Below are 23,381 nucleotides of genomic sequence, written 5' to 3'. Positions count from 1 at the left end.
CAGGTTATACACAAACAGCTCAGCATCTCAGAGTTTAGAAATAACGATTACAGCTCAGGGATAGATGTAACCACTGTAAGAGCTTACAGTCTAGAAACCTTTACAATAAGTCTTCCCCTGATAACCTATGCTCTCAGACTCAATTCACAGAGTAAGCACATTATATTTAGTTCATATTAGTGAAGCATTATAATATTTTTCTTTTCATTTCTGGTTTATTTCACTCAATATACTGTCCTCAATGTCCATTCACCTCACAACTTCACTCCTTCTTGTAGCAGTTCAATATTTCATTAACAGATCACCATTCCATTCATCTGTCAGTGTACACTTAGGTCACCTCCATCCACCGCAAATCGTGAATACTGACAAAATAAACCCTACTATGCAGACACAAATGTCCCTTCATGACCCTCTTTTCAGTTTTTCTGAGTATACACCCAATAACCAAGTTGCAAGACCATATGGCAACCCCAAGCTTGGCTTCCTGTGGAACCACCACACAGCCCTCCAGATGCGCTGCACCATTCTACTTCCCCACCAGTGGAGATTAGGTACATCTCTTTCTCCACATTTTTGCCAGCATTTATATCCCTCTGTTTGTTTTTTAGATGGTTTTATTCACACACCATTCATTCCATCCTAAGTAAACAATGACTGGTTCCCTATATAATCACATAGTTATTCATTCACCAACACTATCATATAAGGACATTTCCATTTCTTCCAAAAGAAAGAGGAAGGGGCAAAAAAGAGTAAAGAGAGAGAGAGAGAGAGAGAGAGAGAGAGAGAGAGAGAGAGAGAGAGAGAGAGAGAGAGAGGGAGAGAGAGAGAGAGAAAGGAGACAACTACAAAACAACAAAAGAAAAAATAAAATTAAAATAAAATACAATTAAAAATTCAGACAACACCACCAACACCAAGAATCCCCACACCCCTCCCTTATATCCGCCTCTTATAGACATTTAGTTTTGGTATATTGCCTTTGTTACAATTAGTGGAAACATATTATAATGTTACCATTAACTATAAACTCCAGTTTGCATTGATTGTATTTTTTTCTCCAATACTACCCCATTTTTAACACCTTGCAAAGTTTACATTCATGTGTTCTCCCTCATGTAAAAACATATTTGTACATTTAACCATAGTCATTGACCACTCTAGGTTTCACTAAGTTGTTTAGTCCCAGTGTTTGTCTTCTGTCCTTCCCTCTGTCATCCTACCTGCCCCAACCTTTCTCCCTCAACCTTCGTCACAGCCGTCTTTTTTCAGTGTACTTGCATTATTGTGTTACTGTCACTCAATATTGTGCTCCAAACCTTTCTCTCCTGTCTTTTCCTATCTGTTGTAGTGCTCCCTTTAGTATTTCCTATAGAGCAGGTATCTTGTTCACAAACTCTCTCAGAGCCTGTCTGTCTGAGAATATTTTAAACTCTCCCTCATTTTGAAGGACAGCTTCACCAGATATAGAATTCTTGTTGGTAGTTCCTCTCTTTAGTACCTTAAATAAATCACCCCACTTCCTTCTTGCCTCCATGGTTTCTGCTGAGAAATCCGAACATAGTCTTATTGAGCTTCCTTTGTATGTGATGGCTTGCTTTTCTCTTGCTGCTTTCAGGATTCTCTCTTTGTCTTTGACATTTGATAATCTAATTATTAAGTTTCTTGGCATAGATCTATTTGGATCTATTCTGTTTGGGACATGCTGCACTTCTTGGATCTGTAATTTTATGTCTTTCATAAGAGATGGGAAATTTTCAGTTATTATTTCCTCCACTATTGTTTCTGCCCCTTTTCTCTTCTCTTCTCCTTCTGGGACACCTATGACATGTACATTCATGTGCTACATGTTGTTTTTCAGTTCCCTAAGAAGCTGCTCATATTTTCCCATTCTTTTCCCTGTCTGCTCTCTTGTGTGTAGGATTTCAGATGTCCTGGCCTTCAGTTCATGAATCTTCTCTTCAGTCTCTTTAAATCTGCTGTTGTATGTCTCCATTGTGTTTTTTCTCTCTTGTATTGTGCCTTTCATTCACATAAGTTCTGCCAGTTGTTTTTTCACACTTTCAATTTCTTCCTTATGTTCGCCCAATATCTTCTTTATATCCTTCATCTCTTTTGTCATATCTTCCCTCAACTCATTGATTTCATTTTTGGATTGATTGAGGAGTTTTGTTTGATTAATCATTAGTTGTTTCAATTCCTGTATCTCAGCTGAAGTGTAACTTTGTTCCTTTGACTGGGCCATATCTTCATTTTTCATATGATGACTCAAAATCTTTTGTTGCCTAGGCATCTGGCTTCCTTGATTACCCCAGTCAGATTTTCCCAGACCAAATGGGCCCAGGTCTCAGGAGGAGGGGGTAATTCCCAGAGCAGCAGGTTGTCAGACTTTCCCGTGAAGCCTCTAGACTTGGTGCTTTCCCTACCCATCCCAGCAGGTGGTGCTTGTCATCCCACAGCTCCCACCAGTGTAAAGAGGTGCGATCCCTTTACTTCACAGTGGAACAGTCCTGCCCAGACTCAGGGTGTCAGAAGCCAAGCTTAAGTTGTTTCTAGTTTGTTTGCTTTCCCCCAGGCCCTGGGGTCTGAGTTCCCTGAGGGAGGGTCATCACTTGAGCTGGGCCCTGCCCCCCTTTTCTTAGGGTAGATACACCCTCTATGGAGTTATCTTCTACACCTGAATTCCTCTTTGTCTCTCTCTCTCTCTTAACTCCATTCTTGCCAATTGAAACTGCCTGAGGCTTTCTCTAATGAGCTGCTTAGAATGAGAGAAAAAAAATGGAAAAAGAGTAAAAGCCCTTTTCAGAGCCTGTCTCCAGGCCCTCAGTTTCACTGGTTGACCATAATTTTACCCAGTTCTCTGTCTCCCCTTTTTGGGGGCAGCTCTCTGAGCTCAGCCATCTCCAAAATCCTCTGTTTTTATTTAGTTATGTGTATGTATATCTATAGATAGATAGATGATAGGTAGGTAGATAGATAGATTTTTTTTTTTCTTCCTCAGCCCTGACTCCTCTCCTGGGCGGAACACAGATTCCTGTTTTCTCAGGGCCTATCTGTGCTTGTATGTTGTATTCAATAGCCCAAATTTATTAAATTAAAACCACAATTAGAGCTTGGCTGAGCTGCCCCTCCCTACTCCGACAGGGACTGCTCCTTTCTCACCCAGCAGAAGTTTTGCAGCTCAGCCTGCAGTGCTGGTGATAGGAGCACTAGTCTGCAGTTTTTATTTAGTTTATGCTATGATTTTAGTTGTTCCACCCATTCCTGACTGGTGTACAATGTGTAAGCAGTCACGGATGTCCCCCAATAATTGTTCCAGACTATTTACTAGTTGTTCCTGGCTACTTACTAGTTGCTCTAGAGTACTAACTAAATTCGACACCTCCCTGTGCCACCAATTTGCCCTGCCTCAGAAGCCTATATTTTCTTAAGCTCCCCTAAATGATTCTGATATTCACAGTCATCACACCACATTTCAAGAAATGCTCATCTGGACCAGTCCCCCATCCACTGTTGGAAATCCGTCTATATAATTTTTGTGGAAGGCTGGTTACTCAGCTTCTCTAAGTGATACCAAGTTCAGTAGAGTATGCCGTTGGCATTTCTAGTCTTAACTTGTGTGGCACTGACTCTTGAGTGAGACTCTGAAATTGCATGACATGCACTTTCAATGGAATATTCTGATAATTTTCAGCTGAAGGCATTCCTAACTGAAATATTTCAGAGTATCAGTCAGGAAATAATGGAGGTTTAAACTAGACATTGTGTATCAGGGGTACAGAAGAATGGTTGAATACATAGGCCATGAAAAACTGAGTAATAAGCTTTTGAAAGGAAGGTGTATAGGATCATGTGGTGAAAGTTATGACTCTTACAAGGTATTTCTCATTTGTTCTTTCATCCATTGAGTCATTTGAAGGATTCAGGATAAAATGCAATATTAGACTTGGTCTAGAGAAGGTAAGACTGAACTGATATTAGCTTCCTCTAACTCACACTTGCTTCTTCTGGTCTAGTCATCCAGAGCTATATGAAATACATTGAATTTTCTAACATTGCTCAAATACTTGAAAATAAATATCCCTGTTTTATAGATGAAATATTTGCAGACTTTTATATCACTGCTTATATACCAGTTTTCACTCTTCTTAGCACAAACTTCATTCTTCTGAGATTTTACACTTAGCAAACACCCCTACCTGAACTCCAAACCCAAGGTAGAGCATGAACAAAGGGGAACAACACGTACTTCTTGAACTTGGGCATCTGCTTATCAATCAGATTACCTCCAAGCATCAAGAGATTTTACCCTGAAGCAGAGAAGATAGTTGGAATGTTAATTATTTTCAAATATTTGCAAGACTGCCATGAGGAAGTAGAGGAAATGTTTAACTAGAAGTAGAAAAAATTGCATTCAGTAATAGCTTTGTCTTTGTTCTACTGTGACCTTGGGCAAGCTGTATAATATGCCTGGGTCTCTGTTTTTTGGAGAAAGTGATAAAACATCTATCTTAGTTTCAGGTGAGGATAAAAATAGTTTGGATTTGCAAAGTGAAATGTGCTGTATGCATGTGAAACAGTTTTTTAAATTTTATTACCTTTTTCTTTTTGAAACTCCAAAATGCAGGAAAGGAATAATACAAGATATTAGAGAATAGTTGTTGGGTCGATGTAAAATTGAGCTTTCTAACATTTGAAGCTGCCCACTAACTGGCTGGACGATCTCAATAAAATGTGAGCACCTCCTCACAGTGAACGTAAATGGAGAGTCTAGACAAATTTGTCCATGTTCCCATATTGTAGTGATCATTTTACACAGGTAAAATTTTACATTATTTATTGTCAGGTAGGTTTCATACTGTCTTCTCTTCTTGTTTCATGATACATAGAAAAAGTAGGCAACATAGTTAAATTAATGAGCTTGGTTTTCAAAACATGAAAGATTCAGTATGTTGGGGAGGTAATGTAGATTTTTTAAAAATATGTTCAACTTAGTGTGTTGATACCAGTGATATGGGGATTTATGGTATCAGAGACTGATTAATGCAGTTAAAACTTTGTATTAGGAGGAAAATGACGAGCGATGCTGAGCAGGAGAGGCAAGGATGGCTTTATTGCAAAGCAGCAGACATCAGTAATGATATGAATAAAGGCAAGGAACGAACTGGTGGTACAGGAGCTGGAACATCCCAGCAATTATCTGCAGGGCTCAGATAAGAAGGCAACCCAGAAATATCATAAATGTGCATGCCTAAACTCCTGTTCTCTACTTCCAGAAATAGTATAGAAAGGTAGAATACGGTTCGAGGAAATATGCTGGGTAAACAAATATTCGGGGATGTGCTGACTGGTGTGGTTACAGAGATGCAGGTGGAGAAGGAAAGTTAAGCCAGAGAGGGGGAGGTCTAGAGGAAACATGAAGCCTTGGGTGGGACTGAGAATTGAGGACCTCGTACAACTGAGGGAAGGGGGAGTTTCAAAAAATGAGAATTGCCTCTCCTTGTTCATCCTTCTTAATTCCCTGCTAGAGAGACAGTGAAACATGGTGGCCAAGGACATGATTTATCTTCTGGTGTCACTATTACTAGATGCACTTTGCTTTGGGAAAGTTACTTGACTTCTCTGAGCTTCAGTTTTCCTATCTGTAAAGATGGGAATTCCACTAGCATATACAAAAAAAGATCTCATGTGGTTTAACAGAGATTTTAAAGTGTTTAACTCAATACTTGACCCATGGTCAGCACTCAAAAACGCTAGCTAAATAACAATAATAGTAATAATATTAAAACACCAATAGTAAGAAAATTCAATTCTAGGTAGTGTAAATTCCCTCTGAGTTGTGTTTTATAAGAAAACATATTTCCCCATATTTCTGTGAAATTATGCAACAACAAAGCATTAGCCTTTATGGATGGTTTCATAGTTCATAAAGACTTTTATAAGCATATCACATATCAGAGCAACTCAGTGAGTTAGGTCTTATTATTAATAAATTTCCTCATTTTAGAAATGAGGTAAGTAAGGCCAAGAGAAGGAAAGTACTTGATCATGGATGCATTGATAACAAGGAAGAGGCCAAAAATTCTTACTTGATGTGCTATTTTTCCCAAGCAGTAACTATAATTATATAATGGATATGGATAAGAATATGGATATGAATATGGACAGATGATATAGGTATAGATATAGATATTTTGATTTACCCTGTGATCCACTTTGGATACACTCCCATATTAAGATATCCATGGCTCTCATGCTTTCTTCCTGTATCTCTCCCTGTATTCACTCAATCACATGACACAGAAAGTGAGCTCTGCACTGAACTTTAGATAGCATTCAATATAGCCTACTTACATATGGAAATGAGAAAGGAAAAATTAAAGGACTTTGTCAAGGTCACTCAGCAAGACACTGACTTCCTTTCTGAGAGGGACCTGTTTTCCTTCACTTTTTATAACTGCTTCTTGCTTCTTTCATCAAAATTGAACTACTGATTCTTACTATTTCATATCCCAGTTGTCAGCAAGTAACTCATATTCAGAAACAAAATATATATACTTTTTACTGCCCAATAAGCAACCATTGACACCACACTGACATACCCCTAACTGGGCTACCATGATTTCCTATATCTCAATTCATAAGCTAAGAGGAGCAGAAGGCCATTGAAGCTAGCATAGCTTAATATTTTCTTTGTTCACTCATTTGTCCATTTATTCATTTTATAAACATTTACTGAGTATCTAGTATGTACTCAGGACTGTTCTAAGCAATGTGAATATAGCAGCAAACAAATCAGATAGGGTTGATATTCTCATGGACCTTACATGCTGGGGAGGGGAGACAAATAATTAATTAATTGCTTAATTAATTCAAGCTATACTAAGTTTTTAGAAGGGAGCAGGTGCATGCACATATGCATGTTGCTCTGCACAGAGAATGTGTTCTTCTGAAGGTGAAATTTGATCTGATATTTGAAAAATGAGAAAGAATTAGTAATTTGAAGAGCCAGTAAACAAAAGTACTGCAGGTATGGGACACAGCCCATACAGGAATTAACTTTTTGTGTTCACAGAACAGAATGGCAGTCAGTGTGTGTGGATCATGGTGGGACAGTGGAGGCATGTGTAGAGCTGAGTGAGAGGGGTAGAAAGGGCCAGATCATGTGTGGCTTTGTAGGCAGTGGTTTAAATTTTATTCTAAGTGCAAAAGAAAGCCACTTAATACTATTTAGTAGAGAAGTACAATGATATACATTTTGTGAAAGAAAACTGTATCGGATAAGACTAGAAAAAAAAAGACCAGTTAGGAGACTATTGAAATTGTACATGTGGGACATGGTAATTTCAACTAGGAAATAGAGGTGATTGTAGCAAAAGAAGACAGGCTCAACATATGTTTAGAGGATAAAACCTTTAGCACTTTTCAGTGGACTGCATATTGGTGGAGAAGTGGAGAAATTGAGGTGTTTCTTAGGTTTACTACTTCAGCCATTGCCAGAATGATGGAGCCATTGAACTGAAGTGAGATGTCTGGTGGGAGGAGTAGGTAGCAGGGGTGTAATGGGATAAACGACTGAAAGAAAACATTTTAGTTTTAGTGGAGAAGAGAAAATAAAAGCCAGATTGGAATAGTTGAAGAGTGCAAATATAAGTAGGACCTTAAATATAAGCATACAAGAAATTTTGTAATGTTATGGAGACTTTCTAGTAATGAGCTAGAAATTGATAGTGTTGTAGACAGAGGGCAGCTGTCAGCAGAAAGCTCTTGAGTTGGTAAATTAGTTCCTTAGCTTCTGAAACAAATGCCAAATGCTGTACAATGGGTTGTTTTAACAGCAGGAATTTATTGGCTCACAGTTTCAGAGGCTAGAGGGTTTTCTTTCTCCCAGAGTCAGTATCTTCCGGTTAGCCAGCAAACTTTGGGGTTCCTTGGTGTGCCGATTTGGATGTATTATGTCCCCCCTGAAACCATGTTTTAATCCACATTTAGATTAGGGATATTTAGATTAGGTTGTTTCCATGGAGATGTGACCCACCCAATTGTGGGTGGGACCTTTAGATTAGATTATTTCCATGGAGGTGTGACCTCACCCATTCAAGGTGGGTCTTAATTAGCTTAACATAGTCCTTAATAGAGCTCACAGAGAAAGAGAGCCCAGAGCTGACAAAGACCCAGACACTTGGAGGTGTAGACAGAAAGATGTTTGGAGAGAAGCAAACTGGAACAACTGTGATGATAAGATCTAAAGTAGGCTCACGTGAAGGCCAATGAAGAGCTTCAAAAATATGTTTTCCCAATCTCTTTCTCCTTTCCTTCAGGGATTCTAAATGATTTAAATTAGGCTTATTTTATATATGTATTTCCTTATGTATAATTGCTATTATACATATTTATATAATTTCTTTTTATGCATAATTGCTATTGATTTATGTCTAAATTCACTGACTTGTTTTTTCCTGCTGTTAATCTCATTCAAGGGATTTTTCACTTCAGATATTGTACGTAGGAGTTCTATAAAAAGAAATTGCTTCTTTTTCTGTAATTTCCATTTCTTCTGAGCTATCCTATTTCTTTATTCATCATTACATATTTGAATTTACATACATTAACATACTCATTATTTGGACTTTAATGTCTTTGCCTGTTAATCCCAACCTCTGGTCATTTCAATGGGTTCTCATCGACTAGTAACCAGGATATATAGTTTCTACAATTAAGGGGGGGGGGGGGGCACTATTTAATGTAACAATTGCTAATGACATGAACAGGTAATTTTTAGAAACATCAAAAATGACAGACACTTGATATGGAAAATGCACTAGAAATCAAGGGTATAAAATTCAAACTCTTAGATACAATTTTCAACCCATAAAATGGGGGATTTATAAATGATTGAAACAACTTGAAACAAATCGTGTTTTGGTGGGGAAATAAGTTCACTAATATAAGAAGAGAAGAGAAGAGTACCAACTCCAAAAGTGTTTTTGGAAAGCAATGCTCTCACCTTTTGATTTATAAATTCCTTTTCTTAATCGCTACACTTGGCAAATGCTTAGTCTTTCTCTCACACCCTTTACTCTTACTGGGAGAGGAGAAGAAAAAAGAAAAAACGAGATTGAAAATTGTTTCTGGCTTTCTTGGAGGGAAAAACAATCTTACGGTGCCTGTTGTTAGGGTGCACATATTGTAATCCACATGCAGGAGGAAAGGGCTATAGATCAAACTCTCCTAGTCTTTCATGTTTATTTCTGTTTGTCTTAGGTGAGCTAAGCAACTTTAGAGAAAATAGTGTCAATTGTTCCTCTAAAGAATTTTATATGGCCCACTGCTTTCCTCTCATCTGCTGCTGGCATGCATAACGCTACCTATTAAACTAATTAGTTGTGATCCTTTGGTATAATTAATAAGCAATAACCATACTGTTGTTTGAGGATGTTAAAATTTTAATGGTCTCTTGTTATCTGTCTCACTTGAATGCTGAGGAACATAATGTTTCCACAGAGTCATAAAGTAGCCAGGATCACTTTTAGCTTTATTGTTATTGCCAACTCTAGTCTATGTTTTGACTGTGGTATTAAACCATTTCCGATAATAGAGATAGTTACAGGCACTGGGTAAGAAATAGCTTTGACGTGAAAGTGAATACAAGGTGATTACATTTATTGCTTGTGTCTTCACAGTTAGAATGGGGAATTTAGGGTAAGGAATTGTCCTGAGCTTAAACTCTTCTGGCTCTTCAAGCTGATTCATGACCCGGAAGACTCAAGTTTTGTTCTGGCATTCATTAATCTACAAGTAAATTTAGGACACCTGCCAGATATTCAAATTACCTATAGGCTGGGACAAATCAGAAAGTCTAATTCACTCCTTACATGTCTACTTGATGAGTATCCACTCTGAGCTGGAGCCATGTCCTGAAACCTGAGGACACCGTATCTGTCTTCTTGTGGCTTTCAGAGAATCAGGGATTCTCAGAGTTGGAGCTAATGTTGAAGGATGTCTATGCTAATTGAATGCTGGAGTAGTGACCCAACAACCTCACTAATGGCTTTTCAGCCTGAAATTGGGCATCCCAAGTATTGGAGAACATATTATCCCTAAGTCATCCCATTCCATTTTTGCTCAGTTGTAGATTGTTAAGCAATATTTAATGAACTACATTATGCTTTGTTTTGTTTTAGCTTACAATTTTCTTTCAAACACTCCGAGGGTTGTGCTTCTATGTTGCAAGAACAATATTCAGTTCATATGCCATCCTGGTTTTCCACTTTCCTGTTTATTCTTCTCTTTCTTACGCAATATGCTCTCGACTCCCTTCAAGACTCTTCTTATTTGGGTCTGTATTTAGGTCTGTGTGGCTTCTAAAGTCCAATGCCTGAAACAGAAAGTTATCCTGGTAGGATCTGTCAATAGAGATAGTGACTATCAACTCCCATACTCTAGATGCCTTTTTGTTTTTTTATTTATTTTTAAATTTTATTTTATTATTTGGGGAGGGGATTCTGTTCTGTTTATTATTTTTTTTATTAGAGAAGTTGTGAGTTTACAGAAAAATCATGCATAAATTACAGGGTTCCTATATATCACCTATTATTATCACCTTGCATTAGTGTGGTGCATTTGTAACGATTGATGAAAGCACATTTTTATGATTGTAGTATTAACTATAGGCTATGGTTTACCTTAGGGTTCACTGTTTGTGCTGTGCAGTTCCATGGACTTTTTTTTTTTTTTTTTTTAGTTATTTTAGTAGCTTATATACAACCTAACATTTCCCCTTTCAATCACATTCAAATATATAATTCAGTGCTGTTGATTACATTTTGAAATGTGCTACCATCACCACCATCCAGTATCGAAACTTTTCCATCATCCCAAATAGCCTTAACTCACTACTCCCTACCCGTACTCTGCCCCCTGGTAACCTATTGGTTTGGTTTGCTAACGCTGTGGGGCTGCAATGTAATAGAAATCGGTTGGCTTTTTCAATGGGGATTTATTTGGTTACAAAGTTACAGCTTTAAGGCCATGAACATGTCCAAATTAAGGCATCAAGAGGAAGATACCGTCTCTGAGGAAAGGCTGCTGGCATCCGGGGTTTCTCTGTCACTTGGGAAGGCACATGATGACATCTGCTAGTCCTTCTTTCCTGGTTTTGGTTTCAATGACTGTCTCCAAATGTCTCTGGGTGTTTCTCTGTAAGCTCTCTGAGCTTTTACTGTCTTTTAGCCTCTTCACAAAGGATTCCAGTAAAGGATTAGGACCAACCTAGAATGGGCTGGGTCACATCTCAATTGAAACAGCCTAACCAAAAGGTCCCACCCACAATAGGTCTGCACCCACAAGAATGGGTTAAAAGAACATGGTCTTTTCTGGGGTATATAACAGATTCACACCAGCACACCTATATTCTATATTCTGACTCTATGGGTTTGCTTATTTTATTTATTTCATATCAATGAGATTATATGATATTTGTCCTTTTGTGTCTGCTTTTTTCACTCAACATGATATCTTCCAGGTTCATCCGTGTTGTCGCAGGTATTGGAACTTCATTCCCTTTTATGGCTGAATAATATTCCATTGTATGTATATACTACGTGTTGTCTGTCCATTCTTCAGTTGATGGACACTTGGGTTGTGTTTTTTTTTTTTTTTTAATTAATGTAAACCAAGATCACATTAGAACAAAAGAAAAACCAACATATGCACATGTGACATGGAACATAGTCATACAAAACAATCACATCAACTGTGCCTTTCAGGTTGAGAGGGCTCTTGACTGGGGTATGAGGGCTTCCTTGAAGGGATCGGGTTAGCCGGTCCTGACAACAGGGGCAGACTACAGGGATATTTTAGAGAGTGGGGAACTTCTGAAAATGTCTGATCCCAATGATAGAGGTGAACAATCCTCTCTGGATTATTCTAAAAGCAAATAATAATGATCAGGATACACTGATCTTCCTGGGACACACAAGGTCCTCTTGTCGTCTACAAAGACTGCAGCCCACTGGGAATGAAGACATGAGGGCATCTAATTGAAACAAAGGACAGGAGCAGCTCATTATTAGCTATTGTTCTTATGGAAGCACTCAGCTAAGAGTAATTAATTTTCCCTGGAGAAACTGGGAATGGCTTCCCAGAAAGTGAACAGTGCTGGTAAAAACTAGCTAAAATATGTTTTGTACTTGCATTTTATCAGCAGTGAGCTAAGAGCAATGCATGTTGTATTTTATTTCCCAAACTATAATGAATAGGTATTATTACCTTCCCTTCTTTAAAGATAAGGGACGAGGTGGTTTCAGGAAGTTATATAACTTGCCAGGGTTGTACAACTAGCAAGTGACAGAGCAAGGTAAGAACCTGGATAGTTTGACACAAGTATCTTCATTCACTACAACAGCATAATAACCCTGCATCATGCATGGCTGGTCAATAACCAGTGGTTTATATGATTGCCATTAACTCTCAATTTAACTGAAATTAGTTTTGATGGAGACATATGGTTCGTAGGATGACAAGGGGATCTCTGCCAACAGAAAGTAAAATTCCTCCAGAGGTTGGTAAATTGCTTTCATGTTGACTTTCTGGATTTAAGTGTGTTACAGAGCCTTGGCACTCAGTATCAGCAGCCTCCACATCATGTGGGGGCTTGTTAGCAATGCAGAAGCTCGGGCCCCACCCCAGAGATGGTGAATTTGCACTGTAACAAGATTCCTGGGTATTTTACATGCACATAAAATTTGAGAAGTGCTGCTCTAAAGCACAAGTTGGTAGGCATAGCCCCTAATGAGACTGTGATATACAGGGACGGTAAACACAACAGTATCCCCTTTCCAACAGGCTCATGTTCCAGGAAATTAGGCCCTGGCCACAAAGGGACATGGAGTTGAAGGGATCAAGGTTTAATTTAATTTATTTTTATAAAACTATGATGAGTTTATGCCACTACCACTAAAACTACTAATAACAAAACAACCACAGTTAATTTAATTTCTGATAATTATGAACCAGCCCCACCGAGGGTGCTAAGGATATTAGAGGTGAATTAGACTTACTTCTTGTCTTCAAGGGGTTCATGGGGAAGTCACATCACATGGGATTATAGCTCTTGGTTCACTTATCCTTTCCAGAGATATATAATGAACGCTATTGGACTGGAGAGAAGGGAAAACCCACTCTACTCACAGACGTCAGGGAGGCAGGGATGATTTCAGAGATGTGCCATTTGAACTCGAGGTTGAAGGATGGGAGGAGGCATCTGTGATAACCACATGTCAGTGAATTCATACCACTCCTCCTCTCTCTCCTTTTCTTCCTTTCTCCTTCCTTCTGCAGTTTCTTATTGAGCACCCCCTGTGTGCATTCAAATATACACATAGGTAATGGCTTACCATAGACACCTACATCAAGAAGAAGATCAAAAACATGGTCTTTGCCTTTATTAAGTTTCCAGCCTAGGGAGAGTGACAGTCAATAAAATATAAACAAACGATGAATATATAATAATAGGTTGTTATAAATGATAGGAAGAAAACAAACATCACCCATAATAGACACCAACATAGTGTTAGATAGGATGGTTGAGATGAGTGACATTTAAAATGAGAAAAGAAAATGAAAGGGAGTGAGCTACATGGAGGATAGGAAAAAAGTCCTTCAGGCAAAGGGAGAGTTAGATGTCAATGCATAAAGGTGGACAGAGTTCAAAAACTGAAACAAAGCCATGGAGCCTGTCCCAGGGTGTGAGGGAGATGATGTTGGACAGTTAGCTCATGAGGGCTGGGTCACAGACTACCTGTCTATGTACCTGTAGGACCAAGGTACAGAATCTGTAGCAGGTGAAACCCTTCTATGTTACTCTATGTGAAATGGGAAGACACTGAAGAAATTTGAGAAAAAATGATTTCCCGAATCATTTTTTATTTTAGAATGACACAAGGTGGTGAATGGATAAGAGGGAGCCAGGAGAGAATTTGAGAATAAGGTCGGTTTAGAGGCTGTTCTGTCAGGGCATCTACCTTTGCTCCCCATCTAATGTCTTCCCAATTACCAAGTAAAATAGTCAAAAGCCCTCTGGAATGATGTCTGTACTTTGAAATATTAGTCTCCTCAGGGTCCTGACACATGAGCTCACCACTGCAGTGTGGTGTAAGCTTTGTGCTATGTGCAATCACAGAGGTTGGCATTGTCCAGATATTTCTCCTTTTACTTAGAGAGAAAAAGGGACTTGCATTTATGACTTCGCCTTTCTCTACTCCATTCCACATAATGCCCTTCCACACCTCCTTCCCAAGGGAGGGACGTTTGCAAAACGGTTTACTTAAAGGGCCAAATTTGACTAATATGTAGGGTTATTGTGCCTTAAAGGCGGGAACCAGGTACAACCCTTCTTATTTGTTCATTTATTCAATAAATATTTTTGACTGCCTGCTATGTGGTAGACTGTATGAGCCCTGGGGTACAGCAAGAATGAGTCAGGCAAGATTCCTGCTTTAGGAAGCTACCATTTTATTACTGAAAACATAATTTCATGCACTGACAACTATTATAAAAACAAAGGAAGATCAGTTGGCAGGGAAGGCAGGGAGGTGAGGCAAGGCTCTTTTGAGGAGGTGGCATTGAGAGGCATGAATGAAGTGTGGGGAGGATCATGTGGTGGTCCAAGGAAAGAACATCTCAGACAGAGAAAGTGCAAAGACCCTGTGGTTGAAAAGAGCTTGTTAGGCCCAAAGAATAGCAGGGAGGGTTTGAGAGAGTGGCACAGATGTAGAGCAGTAGGACATGTAATCTGAGGAATAGAGTGGCACCAGAAAACGTTTGGAATTTCTACCATGATAAGGAGTTTGGATTTATTTTAAGTGTGATGGGAAGCCATTGGAGCCTTTGGAGCAGGACTGCTAGGAGATATAATATGTATTTGTAAAGATTACCCTGGCTGTGGAGAATGGTCTGTAGCCATGTACAAGTGGAAGTATCAAGACACTACTTAAGAAGATATTTCACTATCAGTCCAGAAGGTGATGGTGGCTTGGACAATGATAGAAGTGGTGAAGGCAGAAAGATGAGCTCCCATTAGGGATAATTTTGAAGGTTCTTGCAACATGATTTGCTGACATGTTGGATATAAGGTGAGAAAGAACAAGGAACCGTGGGTGACTCCTAGGATTTTGTCCTGAGCAACTGGGTTAGTTGGGCCATTTACCAAGGGAAGATGAGCTTCCCTCATGGATAAAGGGAGTTGGTGGGCCTAGACTTGATTTTTTGTTTGTTTGTTTGTTTGAGATGCTGATTTGGTCACTAAGGGGAGGGATCAAGTAAGCATGTAGATATGAACCTGGAATTCAAGGGAGAGATCAGGACTACAGTATGGGTATATGGCTCTTGTACTTAATGTTATTAAACTCAACAATTTCATAGGAAGTGCATGGATACAGAGAAGTGGGCTAAGTTCGTATGCCTAGGGCACTCCCATGTTTAGATCCTGGAGAAAGAACAGCAATCAGGCAGACACTGAGAAGGGTTGGCCATCGAGGTAGGAGGAAACCTGGAGAGAGAGTGTTCCTGAGACCAAGGGAAGAAAGTGTTCCAGGAAGGGGGGGTTGGCAATGAGGAAGGGGAGATGATTGCAGAAGTAAAGTCCTTGAGACGTGTACAAGGGAAAGGATCCAGTGCCAACAAAGAGAGTTGGCCTCAGTTGGCATCAAGCTAGATCATCAAGTACACATACAGGAAGGTAGATTAAATGAGCTCCAATGGCCCTTGGCTGATGGATTCTAGATTGGTGGAGGGAAATAAGGAAGTTCTCTTCTGAGTGCACATAAGAAGCTGTGGAAGAATAATGCCCCCTACCCACACACCCACCCATCCCACCAAGATGTCCAAGACCTTGGTTCTGGAATCTGTTAATATATTAGTTTATATGGTGAGGGGGAATCAAGGTTTTATATGGAATTAAGACTGCTAATCAGCTGATCTCCAAATAAAGAGATTATTTTGGATTATTTGGTTGGGGGTCATTGTAATCACAGGGGTCTTTTAAGTGTTGAAGAGGGTTGCAGAAGAGAGAGTGTCAGTTTGATGCAGTGCAAAAAAGACTTGGCTGGCCATTGCTGACTTTGCCAAGGAATGGGGCAGTCTCTAGAAGCTGAAACAGATTCTCCCCTAGAGCCTACAGAAGGAGTGCACCCTGCCAACCCCTTGACATTAGTCCAATGAGACTCATTTTGGACTTCTGACTTCCAGTACTCTAAGACAATAATTTAGTGTTGTTTTAAATCACAAGTTTGAGGTAATTTGTTACAGTACAGTAGGAAACTAATAGAGAAGGAAATCATCTTCTTGAAAAGAAAAAGTGGAGGGGACATTTGGAGACTTGAGGAGAAAGGAAAAGATATGAAACACACACTCACACACATGTAAACACTCGTATGTCCTCACACAGACACAACACATGGACAGAAAGGCAGACTGGTAAGTAGACAGATATAGATACAGGTTTAGGCATAGATAGATATAGATATAGATATAGAGACAGATAGAGATGGAAATAGATATATAGATAGGCTATGGGTGTGGTTATGGATGTAAAGATACAGAGTTAGAGTTAGATATAAATTGTTCTGTTCCTCTGAAATACACTGGTTGATACATCATCCATGGGCTGATTTTCTTTGACACCTGAGTAGTAATTTCCAAAGGGACAAGATTATAATGATAGAATCAAGCCTTGGGAATGTCATTCCATGCCTTGGGCTTTCTGGGAACCTAGTATCTCTGTGTGGTCCTTATACTTCTATGTAGAACTGATGTGTGCCTTTATAGAGCTATGTAGCTTACCAAGTTCGGTTGTCACTGGAGTGGAAATTAGGGTAAAAGCCTTTTTGTATTAAATACAGAAATTCTTACTAAAATTTTAGGTAGATGCATATCCCTTGAGAAAATCTGGACATAGTACTTGGTTGATCAGTGATTCAAGGATGCTAAGCCATGACCGAATTTTATTTCATAAAGATCAGTACTGCTTCTGACAGCTGTGTGCTGATTAATGAGCTCTTCTCTCCAGTCCTGGGGTCCACAGCCAGCTTGGATTTTCCAGACCTTTCCTCATCGAGTCTTGGGTCACTACTTCTCTGGAAATGCTAATATGGCTGGCTGGTTCCAGATCCCTTGCCTTTGAGTACCATTTGATCAATAATAGATAATAATGCTTTGCTTATGTCAGTCACAACTATAATTATTTATATATATTAACTAATTTAGTTCTGTCAACCTCTCCATGATCTCAGAAATCTTAATGTTACAGCTTGATGAATAAGGGAGCTAAGAACTAGACAGGTTAAATTGCCCAAGGTCACAGAGCTAGCAAACAGGAAGGCCCAGCTTTTTTGATTCCACGGTTAGTAACGTTAGTCAGTAAGCTATAAGAACAGTAATACCAAAGCAAGTACTTTTACATATAACATCTCTGTTTCAAAGTGAATTTTAATTACGCAGGGTGAGACTGCTCAAAAGCAGTGCAATTATTTGATTTCCAAGAGAATGTTTGTTCTAATTTTGCATTACTACCCTGAGGATTAGTGAGGCAATAAAATTATAAGGGGGTGCTATAAGTCACCCTAGCCATGATCTCTGAATGATTAAATAATGCAACAGTCATTATGCATTCCTACTTTTTTGATTACTTACCTTTCTAAGAGTTTTCACAGGCAGCAGTTCAGCAGAAGCTCCCCCATCCTGAGATGCACATATGGCAGATCTCTGTATACCCATTAGACTGATGAGGCCACTGATGCCAACGGTCATTATGGAATATAGGAACTCACAATAATTTCTATTTACAGGGATGAAAAATATGTAAATCTTGGGTTGCCACATGTCCCCTTTATCACATCTCCTTCCCATAACCCTGGAAGTTATCACTAATCCATCAGAGGATTCTTCTGCCAAGCTCAGATGCAGCTTCCAAACTTTATATATAACCCTTCAGATAATTATTACCATCAAACAGAATTGGACACACAAATCAAAATGCATCTGCTATTCTTGGCCTACTGTGTGCTTGGTATTGGGCTGGGTTCTTATACATGCTGTGTTATTTAAACCTCGTGACAGTTACATAAGTGGCAAATTGTGCACTGTTCTGAAGTGTGGCCAGAATGAGGCTAGACTATAGGTGTTTGATCCTTCAGCCATTTGTATTGTCATTGTCAGCGGTTTTATGGAATGCAAACTTCAGCTAATGTGAAAAGGCACTTTCAACCTTAATTTATAATTAGTGCTTAGAATTTTAAAAATAGTAAGATTATTGGAAGGAAAATAGAAATATTATTTTAAGCATTAGATGTGCCTCTTTCCTGCTTAAATTAATAAACTTTCTCAATTGGCATGATTTCTAACTACATAGGGCATTGTATATGGTACTTAACCTTTTTTTTTTTTTTTTTTTAATATGGGGGCACTGTGGTTCTCCAAGCCAATGTCCAGCACATTTTAGATGGTGACCAGAAATGGGTGATGATGTCAACAAATCCGATGAGACCTGTTGCAAGAAAGTATATCCTCAAGGGAGACATGACCACTGCCCTAGCTGGTCAGAAACACATTAGAGATGCCCCAGTTGAAATCTGACATTTCAGTTTGTTTGATACAGTCTAGGCTGCCTTGGGACAGCCGCTGTGAACTCATCCCTGTCCCTGGGCTGTAGAGGCCCAGGAGAAGAGCAAACACGCATTGAGCACTGTCTGCCAGGTGCTTTAATACAAAGTGCACTTGGACTTGATCCATCGATAAGAGACAAAGAACCGGCCAGCTCAGACGCACGTGTAAAGAAAGCTCAGATTTCTCAGATACTTTATGCTGGCGTCACGCCCCAGTGTAAGTCATACCAGAGTGTCATGCAGAGAACAACAGAGAGACAGAATGATAGTCATTTCTAACGCAGTCATTCATTTATTAAAGTAGTATTTATTTCTTTACAGGGAGGAGGGGTTGTGTACGTGTGTGCACGTGTGTGTGTATACACATGCCTGTGTGCACCGTGGGTGGGGCTGGGCTGTGTAGTAGTATCTTCCCTTGCACAGGGGATTTTTAAAGATACCATTTATATATTTTTTTCCTTCTTCACTTCATCTATTCAGGTATGGAAAATAGAAATTCACCTCTACTATTTCAATACATCTCTAATCTTATTCAATCCTTCAGAAATAGCTTCCCACTGCCATTTTAGCTTATTCCTTCATGTCCTTCTTGGAGAAACCACGATTTCATCAGAGAAGGTTTCACTCACTTAATCTGACCCATACCCCCAACCCTTCTAATTACATCCTGTACCCAGGCTTACTAGCATTCATAACTGATATAACCTGCCATCTATTTTCATGATTATTCATTGTTTTACTATTTGCTGCCTTATATGCTATCATATTACTGTCATGAGAATAGGTGTGTGACACTTGCATAGTTTACATAGCAAGCACTCAGTAATTATTGCTTACAAGAACAAATAATTGATTAAAAACATATACTTTTATAGCTAGGAAATAGACTCAATGTAATTACATAGGATACTACCAGTTGCAGAATTCATGCATGGCAGAGACTGAATTAGAACCTGTGTTTTTCATGGTTCCAGAAACACATTTTTTCCTTTATATTATGGTACTTTCTTTCGGACCTTCTAACTTCATTATTAAGAAGAAACCCGACTTTGATAGGTACTGGTGAGCCGGATCAGGAAAGGAGACCCCATCTGGTGCACTAACCACATTAGACCCTCAGGTTTTTTCCCTTAGGGCGTGACCTGCAGAGAATGTTTCTTTTTCTGGGAGCTTGTAGTGAGGCTGGGGGATTGTGGCAGGTCCATCCTGTGGCATGTGGATGGAAACAGCACCCGCCACTCCCAGGCCAGGTCCCAAAAATGTCCCTGCAAGCTCCCACATTTTCTCCCCTGTGCCTGTGCTGTTGGAAATACAGCACTCCAAGATAGCAGCATCGCTCAAGGGCAGGATTCCGGGTTCCGTGGCCACTTTAGAGCACAGCTGCCTCAGAGACTGTCCAGGGGGGACAGAGTGTGAACTGGGGGAGAAATAAACATTTGCTGTGCTATGTTGTTCATCGTTCTGCCATTATTTGTTACTAATGCTTATACTAATCTACTCTGATACACCCATGTGCTTTATAGGCTGGTGATTGGACTCAAATGAGAGTTGAATGGGAAGGTCTCTCCGAACCCTAGATGAATTTATACATTAAAATACTGTCTTTAAAAGACTATCAATAATGTTTCATTATCTGACAATAATCCATTAGTTTTTAGAGATGAGGGAGCTGGGGGTGTCAAATGTAAATAGAATTGCAGAGAACTAATCACAAAAATTTATGGGCAGGAAGCTTGAGGGAAATGTGTGGCCCCTGCTCCCCGTGTGACTTCAGTATGGGTGATGAGACTCAGATGCATTCCAGAACGGAAAATGGGGGGTTGGTCTGGATCCTGGGGTGGGGGGGGGTCTGCTCTACAGCTGCAGTGCTGGACCACATTTCATCCTGTGGACCTTTGGCATGACAGGATTGTCTCTCATTGCTCATTTTTAAAAAATGGACTTTTTTTTTTCCACTGCTCACTAAGCCCATCATCTCCTTATAAAAGAATAGACTTTTGGATGCAAGACACTTAAAAAACCCCTGGAGATTGGAGCCTTGGAAGGCAACTGGGGAAAGCTCTGGACATCTTATGCATCCTCACATTGTTGCAGGCACTTTCCCAGGCTTTACAAAATACTTTTCCAGAACTCATGAAGCTGGTGAATAGCATATATTCATATATTGGATTCAAAAGTGGTGTTTTTTCCCCATGTCCTCCTCATCAGTGTGGGGCAGGAGGAACAGAAAGATTTAAGGACTGGAAGTGTTGTGTTAAGCATTGGGGAAAAGAACAACAGTCAGCACATCTGAAATACTACCTCTTGTTTCTTAAAAGTATATTTAACCATCTAGAGAAGTAGAGCGAATTCATTCACTGATTCATCAACTACTTGTTAATAATGACTGATAATACCCGGTCTAATCCCATTTCAACTGACACCTTGATAGCTGCGTATCTTAAAATATGGTGATGCTGTAATAAGTGACCTCAGATGTAAATTATGCATTCAATAAGTGAACTATATTGTCAGTTTCTAAAACAAGCAATTAATTGCTTGACCAATCAGTCATTCAACATATAGGGCACTTGGCCTTGTCCCCTGCACTAAGCTGTGGTGGATCCTCTCAAATAGCTACAGATTGACAAGCATCTACAATGCATAATATACTACATACGTGTGTGTCCATGTATGTGTACATACATATGTATATATACATTTATATATAATGTATTTTGATTTTATCAACAATTTCCTTAGAGTAGTTATTTTCCTAGCTTTAGACGTGAAGAAAACGAGCACAGACAGGTGAGTCACTTCCCACAAATCACATAGTAAGCGATGGAAGTGGGGGTAAACCCAGGCCAGCCCAGCTTAAAAATTTGAACTATTTCCACCATACAGAGTGGTTGACAAACTAATTGGCAGAGTACTTTATAAGGCAGATTTTAAAATCAAGTGGAGATGCAACTGAGGTGCGGCGTGAACCTCCCTAGGGAGGGCCTGGGTCGTCCTGTGCCTCATCCCAGACTCTTCCTCTCGCCTGGGGTGTGGTGTGGAAACCAGGCACCACATTAACTCATTCCATCCTGTGGACTTGGAGACACCATCTCCCTCCCACTACTATGGAGGTGCACAAGGTGCTGTGAGCATTTTGCCAATTCATAGATCCTAAGTTTTTTTGAATCAATAATGCAAAAAACTTAGTTTTATATTGCTGGCAGGCATAGATCATTGCCTTTAAAGAAAGCTTATTGAAAAGGCCACCAGTCTTTTCAAACTTCTCTTTGGCTAAGCCCACTGCTTCTGTGACACTCCTTGGTTTAACCTGCGATACAGAAGTTGCCGTTTCTAATGCAAAATGCTTCTAAGTTATGAGTATCTCACTCCATTAAGTTTGCAGGCTGCTGGCTAAAAGGGTCTGCCTCAGAAAGGCTCTCCCTGTTTCTAGATCTCCTTCTGGTAGCCAGACCTGGTGTATTAGTTAGGGTTCTCTGGGGAAACAGAATCAACAAGAGGTATCTATAAATATGAGATTAATAAAAGTGTCTCACATAACTGTGGGGATGCATGACTCCAAATCCTGTAAGGCAGGCAGCAGACTGGCAACTCCAGTGAATGTGTTCGATGAACTCCTCAGGCAACAAACTGGCAACTTCAACAAACTCCTCAGGAAACACTTCGCTGGTCAGCTGAAGAAGAAGTGAAGGTCCTCTATCCGTTTTGCTTAAAAGTCTTCAACTGATTGGATTAAATCCAGCTGACTGCATTCTCTCATTGTGGAAGACACGCCCTTCGTTGATGTCATCAGTCATAGCAGCAGCCAATTGACTGACGATTTAATAAACCAGCCTTCTGGTTTATCAACCAGCCACAAGTGTCCTTGCAGTAATAACTAGGCCAGTGCTTGCTTGATCAGACCGCTGGGTACCATCACCTGGCCAAGTTAACACATGAACCTAATCATTCCACCTGGAATCTGTGTTTTGAAGCATTGCTAAGAGCTATCTGAAGCCCAGATCTCCTCTATTCTCCATGTGTTTTACCTTTCCCCTTACACTACAGACTTGGACAGAATGTGGTTTTGGTCTCAAGATATGGTAAGAGATATTTTAACTAAGTGTGTCTCTGCTGCAGAACCGGGATCACCTACCTTCAAGTCTAGTGAATTCATGTCTATTGCTAACAGATTACTACAATTTAGGAGCTTAGAGGAATGCCAGTTTATCATCTCACAGTTTGCATGGATCAGAAGTCCAGCATGGTGTCAATGGGATCTCTGCTGGGATGCCACACCTCGAAACCAAAGTGTTAGGCAGGACTCTTGTTCTCAATGGAGGCTCTAGTTCCTCACCCAAACTCACAGGATGTTGGCAGAATTCATTTCCTTCCAGTTATAGGACTCAGGTCCCTGTTTTTCTGCTAGCTGTCTGCCAGAGACTGCTCTCTCAGCTCCTAGAGGCTGCCCACCGTTCCCTACCACCTGCCCCCATAGGTAGTTCCCAATATGGATGTTTTCTTTCTTCCAGGACCATCTTTCTAATGTCTTCTCTGTGACCAGCCAGGGGTAACTCTTTGTTTTAAAGGACTCATGTGATTAGGTCAGGACCATCCATTTAATCTCCCTGTTTCAAAGTCCTCTGATGTGGGAACTTAATCAAATCTGCAAAACACTCTCACAGCCTTTCTCTCTTTTGTAAGACTTCAATAGAAATTTAGGGATAGTCTAGAGTC

Source organism: Choloepus didactylus, chromosome 14 (genome assembly GCF_015220235.1).
Source record: "Choloepus didactylus isolate mChoDid1 chromosome 14, mChoDid1.pri, whole genome shotgun sequence".
Classification (NCBI taxonomy): domain Eukaryota; kingdom Metazoa; phylum Chordata; class Mammalia; order Pilosa; family Megalonychidae; genus Choloepus; species Choloepus didactylus.
This window is presented reverse-complemented; position numbering follows the sequence as displayed.